The following is an 8,458-nucleotide window of genomic DNA, read 5'->3' as shown; positions in this document are numbered from 1 at the left end:
GGAGGATACCAAAACTCTGATACCATAATAAAACTATGAAAGAATGAGATCAGAAAAGATGAAGAATATTGTACTTTGTATTTCTTGATTGATTGAATTGAATTGAATTGTAAATTATGAAGGTAATATATATATATATATATATATATATATATATATATATATATATATATATATATATATATATATATATAGAACATTGGCCTATGAAAGATAAAAGCAAATAAAGATAAGATAAGAACAAATAAATATAAGACAAAGATAAGATATAATAAAATAATAAAGACTAAAATTGTAACTGAATTTATGTATTCTGTTAGACTAAATTTGTGGGTCACGAGACTTCTTTATTGTTGTCATGAGTTAAGGTAGAAGAGTAGTTTAATATGGTATCAGAGCTTCCGGAAAATTTCAAGGCGATTATCGCTTCATTGAAAGGATTTGATGTAACTTTTGTGATACAGAGGAAGTTAACAAAGACAGACTTGGAGCCTAATAACAATCAGTTAGCGATGCCAGAGAAGCAAATAAACGAACAGTGCAAATTCTTGAGGATTCTTGAGGCTCGGGATGGGAAGGGGCAGCTGATTGGGATGGAAGTAGGGATCATAGAACCATCGAGTAAAGTGTGCCATGATCAGGTTCTGAAGAAGTAGAGTATGATCTCTGCATCAACTTATAATCTAGTGAGTTCTTCTTGGTGCGACATTGCTAGGAGGAATCATCTTAAGAAAGATAATCTTCTCAACATTTGGTGCTTCAATGATGTCGCCAATAAGTTTTATTTTCTTCTCTATCAAGTAGGCTCTGAACCTTTCGAGCCTTGCAATGAAATCAAGACTTAGCGGTTAGTTTTCGGGTTTAAAAAGGAAGGGTAATATAAGTATTTTAATGAAATTAGGGATAAAAAAGGTAAATAGAGCTTGGGTAAATACTATAGTATAAGGATTGTTAGGCTATTTCGTTCTTTCATTAGGATCTTAATGGCAATGCTTAGAGGCTAACCTAGATTTAGGTTTCAAAAACATTGTATACAAATAATCTTTGTAAGAAGTCAAGAACTTTCAACGATCTACATTGAACCTTTTATAAAATTAAATGCTAAAAAAAACAACTATGAAAGAATGAGATAAGAAAAGATGAAGAATATTGTACTTTGTATTTTTTGATTGATTGAATTGAATTGAATTGTAAATTATGAAGGTAAAACTAAATTTATACAGAGCATTGGACTATGAAAGATAAAAACAAATAAAGAAAAGATAAGAACAAATAAATATAAGATAAATATCAGATAAGATAAAATAATAAAGACTAAAATTGTAACTGAATTTATGTATTCTGTTGGACTGAATTTGTAGGTCACGACACTTTTTTATTGTTGTCATGGATTAAGGTGAGAAAGTAGTTTAATACCCCCAATTCACATTGATAACTATATTTTTTGGACCTATATATCCAATTTCTTTTTCTTATTTTGCATGAGCTTTTATTTCTTTTTTTTTGTAATTTGACTAACTTCTTAGCTTGGATTTTCCTTTTCAGAGCTTTTTTCTCATAATATTTTTTTGACTTGTTCATACGATTAAAACTAAAACTATTAAACAAAGAAGAAGCCCATCACTAAAAACTAACTGATAGAAATATTTTTTAACAGAACATACTAAAACATAAAAGAAGGTTTAAATTGAAAAGGCCCCATGACTAAAAAATAGGACGTAAGGCCCAAAATAAAGTAGTACGTTTTTAATACCAAAAAAAGAAATTTACGTAGAAGATCCGAGAAATAAAAAAGCGTACTAAGGGCCCATTTAATACAAAAAAAAGCCTATTAACACATTAAGGAAAATCTTTAAAGATTAAAAAGAGTTGTTAGCAATCTTCTGAAAATCGGACTAAACCAGTTAATCGGATTGGTCAAATTAAAAATCGGTCACTAATCGATTCGGTCCATAAAAAAATTAGCAGAGTGATGAACGGAAAATTGATGGTATAGAATTTCACAAATGAAATCTTGTTGCAAGTATAGTTTCTAAACCAACAATAATCTTTTTATACAAAATTTGTTTGTCACAAGTAACAAACCCCTAAAATTATAAACCGAAATATTCAAACCTCGGGTCATTCTCTCTAGGAATTTCAATAAAGTGTTCTTGTTATTGGTTATAAGTTATGTTTGGGGTTTTGATAAGAGACATGAAACATAAATGGCAAGGAAGTAAACTAATAGCTAAAAAGGTCTTGGCAAGGTTTGGTGGTTAAGGATCTCTATCCCTATCACTAACCACAGCATGAGAATTTGCAAGGATCAATCACATTAAATCATCCTGTAACTAGTAAAGGAAAGTCAAATGAACTATATCAATCCAAGTCCATAATTCCTAGCTATCCACTAAATCAATTAGTGATGGCTAGAGTCAACGGTTCCCAATCATCAATTACTTGGACATTAGTGACTCAAGAGTTCCTAAGTTACCTTCCCAAGCCAAGAGCACTAAAATCTACTCTAACATCCTTCCAAACATTTTATCAAACACTTGGAAGGCATAAAAGGAAAGCATAATAAGATTGCAATAAAAGTAAATCTACACTACTCAATTGCAAGGAAATTAACAACAACAATTCAATTAAGCAATAAAGGAAATCAAGACATGAATTGCATTAGAAAGAAAATAGGAGAAACAAAAGTGCATCAACATAAAAGTAGAGAATTGCAAGAATTAAATGCTAAATTAGAGAGAGGAGATGTAGAAGAACAAGAATTACAAAAGGAAAAGTGAATCAAAGCATGAAATTAACCTAGATCTAAGAAATCCTAATCTAGATCTAACCTAATCCTAATTCTAGAGAGAAGAGAGAGCTTCTCTCTCTAGAAACTAACTTTCCCTCCAAAACTCAACTAAAACTAAACTAATGTGTGAAGTGATTCTAATGTGTTGACTCCCCCTTGAATTCTGCCTTAAATAGCCTCAGAAGTGAGTTGGATCTGGGCCTGGGAAGCCCAGAATTCGCCCCTAGCATTTTGTCGTTAAGTGAGTCACGTGCGAGCATCGACGCGTATGCGCCATGTACGCGTCGCCATGCGACTCCACAATCCACGCGTGAGCGTCTGCTGCGCTTGCGCGTCGATCTCAGCATCCCAAATCCTTGTTTCACTTGCATGCTTTTCCTCTTCATCCCTTTGATCCATTCCTAGCCTTTTCAATCTGAATTTACTAGCAAACACATCAAGGCATCTAGTGGAATCAAAGGTGAATTAAATTTAGCTAATTAAAGCCTAAAAAGCATGTTTTCACACTTAAGCACAAATCAGGAGACAATCATGAAACCATGCTATTCCTTTGGATGAATGTGAGTAAAAGGTGATAAAACCACCTAAAATAAACACAAGATAAACCACCAAATTAGAGTTTATCACAGAGTCAAAAATCGACGTGGAATCAAAAAACTTGCTGAAAAGCAATCAATTTAAATGCGGGGGACAGGCTTGACGACAGCAGGGCGCTATGACTCTCCCTCTCTCTCTCTTCTTCTTTCTCTTTTTCTCTCTTTTCTCTCAACTGTGTGGGTATTTCTATGTGTGGTAGCTACTGAGGGGGGAAGGAAGGGTGAGAGAGTGTCTCACTTAGATTAGAATTTGGGTTTTGATTTGGAAAAAAGGGGTGAGGATAGATTGGTAATTTTCAATAAAAATAAGAGTAATGTAGTAATTGAAAACCAATTTTAATCCAACAAAACTATCTTTAAAGAAAATACTATTTATTCATCAATTTACAAATGATTTTCAAATAAATACTCTAATTTTAAAGTTAGAGATAATCAAATAAATTTTTCTTTAAAATCATAAATAAATATCCTAATCTAACTTCTAAAAATACCGAGTCTTACAAGTGCATTATCGTTGGCTATGGAAAATTGAGAGTTTGGATCATAATTAACGAGAATTTAAATAGCAAAAACTTAAAGAACAAGCAATATCTAAATGATAAAAGAAATTAAACTAAAAATAATTAGGGTAATTTACTAGAAAATAAAAGTAAATTCAAATGTAAAAAAGATCTTAGCAAGGGTTTAGGGTTAAGGATCATTATCCTTGTCATTGACTATAAACATGGCAATTATGAATAGTTAATCCCACTTTATCAACCTCTACACATTGAGGAAAGTCAAGTAGGCATAATTAATCATAATCAATACGTTTTAACTAACTTACTAATTGAACTAGTAAAATATTAGCTCAATGAAAACACGATTAGTTAACAACCCTAAATTACCAGTCAATATTGGACATCAATGAATCAAGGTCACCTAATTTCTCAACCCCAAGTCAAGAGAGAGAAAAACTATTTCATAACTAATGCAAATATTTATCAAACACTTGGTGTGCATAAATATAAAGCATCATAAATTATAAAAATTAGTAAAATCTACAACTACCAATTACAAAAAATGAGCAATAGCAATGCAAAAGAGCAAGAATAAAGCATAAAAGCATCAAATTCATTAAAGAAATAATTTAGAATTCAACAACGGTTTTTAAATTAAAATGACAAAATAAATGAAACTAATAAAAGATTCTAAAAAAAGCAAAGTAGCAAAACAAGAAATTACAAACGAAAAACTACAATTAAAAAATATTAAACCCTAAAACTAGAAAAAAATCTTAAGAAATCCTTGAATTCTAGAGAGAAATTGGTGCTTCTCTCTAAAATTCAAGGTTTTAAAACCTAAAAAAATAGGTGTGTATGTTGATGTGTGTCTTTATCTCCTTTATTCCATGCTTCAATAGCTTCAAAAATGTGTTGGATTGGACCAAGAATAGGCCTCAAATTGAGATTTATGTGCTATTTTAGGTGAGGCACACGTTAAAAATGATGCATATGCACGCATGATACGAACGCATGATTTAGGAATGATGCGTACGCACAATTAGCAATTTTACAAAATGTTCATTTCTTATTAAATTCTCCATTTTTGCATACTTTTTCTCCATCTTTCAAGCCATCCTTACCTTCTAAACCTTAAACCACTTGAACAAAAGGCATAGAATATGATACAAAAATAGAATTAGTTTGATACTTTTAAATCATAAAAAGCACGTTTTAATCAATTAATAAGTACAAGTAGGAGAAAATTCACAAAATTATGCATTTACAATGAACAAGTGCAAGTTGATAAATTTTACCCTTTTCAACTCAAGAATTATCATAAAATATGGGTTTGTCAATTTTTTCACACTTAAACAAAAATATGTTCTCATGCATTCATTAACAACAAGTTACCAAACACTCATTCAACTACTCTACCTAATTCTACCAAGAACATATATAAGCATAGAGGGCCAAAAGCAATATAACAATCAATTCAATTCCATCAATTTTTTGAGTCCTAAAAAATATTTTAAAAAGTTACAAGGCAAGATTTTCATGAGAAAAGAGAACATAGAGTTGAGTAATCAAACCCTCATCGAATGTATTTACTCTCTTATTGCTCTAGTATAAAGGGTTGATTAACTCAATTCTCTCTTAATCTTGCTTTCTAAGACTTGTTCTTCTTCTAACAATTAACAAACATTCAATGTATACATACAAATATCATGAGAACTTTAAATGGTTGTAATGGGACTAGGATAAAGGTGGAGATGTATATAGTCAAGTGGACTAGAAATTTAAATCATTGATTAGCTTAAACCTCCACCTAACCTACAACAAGCTACTTGATCCTACTTCATGAATCTAGCTACCCATAACTCATTTTTCACACTCACTATGCATTCTTTTTTAATTTACATCACATATACACTTACTTCTAGGAATGTCATTTGGAACATCATTTATTACTTATATATATATATACTAGCAAAAGATCCGTGCAATGCATGGGTAAAAGATGTCCAACATTACTGAAATTTCTATCTTCAATGCACCTCTCACGAAATAATACATTATTATTTGCTTAAGAAATATTTGTAATATCTATAGACTAAAAAAATTAAACAACACATCCACACTATTACTTTAAATAAAAAATACCTTTTATCTATTAAGCAATATGAAGTGGCACATGTGAAAAATAAGGCCATAATCTCTAGACTCAAGAGCAAAATAAACATTTCATGATTCAAACATATTCTACAAAACTCTAATGAAATTAAAAGAAAGTGTCGATATAAAAAAGTTTAAAAAAACAGAATCTACTATTTTGTTACTTAGGCTAAGTTAACTAATTTGGCCAACATATATATGAGACACCTATGTCAAAAACAAAGTGGCCAAAGAATCAGTTTCAAATTGTTCAATATAGAGAAGCTGCATAACAATTTAAGCACGCTTAAATATTCATTCATCTAAATCCTATAAAATATTCACTTGCCAAAAATAAATAGGTGAAGCAATAACCTAAACTATAGAATGAAAAATTCTAACATATCATAAAAGAGTTACTGCATTTAATTAAATTTCAAAAAAAGTAACTAAACTACAAAGATAAGGGGCTACATAATTAATTTGCCTAGTGACTAATGATATTGTGTTCACACCCTAGCACTTAATCAATTACATGAGAAATAAGTCTAATAAAAAATCATAAAACATTCCATACAGAAGATCAAAATATTTTAATCCACACATTTTCTACATCACAAACCAAAATATCAAATGCTATTACATGGGTACAACCAAAAAACTTAACGTTCTTCACCGAAAAAGTGCATATACTATTTGCACTTTTCATGTCTAATGTCCTATTAATCCTAATAAGTAGCCCTAGATAACACGCATGGACACCTATCTCACTTAACTCCCTGTCTAGATGCACTCATCTCCAAAGATATGAGATTTCAATCTTAAGGATCTTTTCAATCTCTTTAAAGGAGGCTTCTCCTCTTTTTCTGCCTCAACATAGCCTTGTTTAAGACCAACAACATACTCTTAATTTCAAAATTTACATAAAAATTAAAACCAAATTAGAGAGATAAATACAAATAGTTGTAATCAAAAGAATCCAAAAATTTAAAGTCAATACCATGTCAGAGAAATAATTCAACGTTACTTACTTCATTACTTTCATCAACTTCATCACATGAATTTTTAGAATTATCTATTTCATTTAATATATCTATGACAACATCAATAGATTTCTTTTGAGAGGAGAACACTATTATAGCACAAAACAGAATAGTTTGAATTTACACGGGATCAGAAAAAAAAAGGGAAAAAAAGGGAATATAATAGTGAGAGAGAAAATGAAAAACATAGAACCTTTCCATATTCATCAGCTTCCAAGTTAATAATACTGGATTACTTCTAAGTACACTAAGGTGAAACAGCAAAAAGCTCAGAATAGCTAGAAAGAGTCAACACCACATCCGGTGTTTTGGTAACTTTAGAGGGGTCAAATGATCTTTTCCCAGTTGAAACAAACTCAGCCTTAGACAATACAAAACACATTCAATATAGGATATCTAGAAAATTTTGATAGTAGGGGTGAAATATATATAATATGATAATAATTTTTATAATAAAAATATTATGTTTACATAAAAAATTAGCTATCAAATTATCTACTATAAATTTGTGTATAAATACATATATTATTTAACTTATTTTTAATGTGTATTTTGTATTTCAAAATTTGTATTTTAAAATTTATTCTATACAAGTGATTATTTTATGTATACGTAGCATAGTTATTGTTATAATTATATTTTATTATTGTAAAATATAATTAAGTTTCAAAATATCTAATTACAAATTAAAATACTAAAATATTAATTTAAATAATAATATATAATTTTAAATTTAAGTTTTTATATTTCATATTTTTAAACCTTGACAATATAATTTCAAAAGAAGAAATACAAATATATAGATAATATTCTTTCAAGTCGATTTTTAAGAAAGAATACCAATCTTATTTAAATTTGAAAATTAATCATTATAATGGACATCTAATATGAAGTTCTCAAATTGACTATCAATAGTATTAGTATCGAAAGTTGAATAAAAAATTATTGCGGATCAAATTTAATAATTAGTGGGGACAAATAAATATTATTATTATATACTACTCAATAAAATTTCAAATTGTAGTGGGAACACTTGCCTCCACACCCATAGGAATAAATCCGTCCCTGGTTGAAAGTGAACCAATAAAAAAAGAGGTAAACTAGATATCAATTTAATAAAATAAAAAATATCATAGAATTTCATTTTATATCCTTGTGGGACTCAAATATGTTCCTGAAAGCTCAAACATTTCAACTATTACATTATCTTCATAAACACAACTCACCGAGTAAGTACCTTTGAACTTCTCCATTTCAACGGGTCTATTACAAACTTTGAAAAGCATAATCTTTCTAACTATTTCTTGAAATATAAGAGGAGATTGTGTACCAAACACAATCTAAAAAAATTAAAGAAAAGTAACAAATCAAAATATATAAAGAGAAACTGAG

Source organism: Arachis stenosperma, chromosome 4, assembly GCF_014773155.1.
Source record: "Arachis stenosperma cultivar V10309 chromosome 4, arast.V10309.gnm1.PFL2, whole genome shotgun sequence".
Taxonomy (NCBI): Eukaryota; Viridiplantae; Streptophyta; class Magnoliopsida; order Fabales; family Fabaceae; genus Arachis; species Arachis stenosperma.
Note: the sequence above shows the minus strand (reverse complement) of the source record.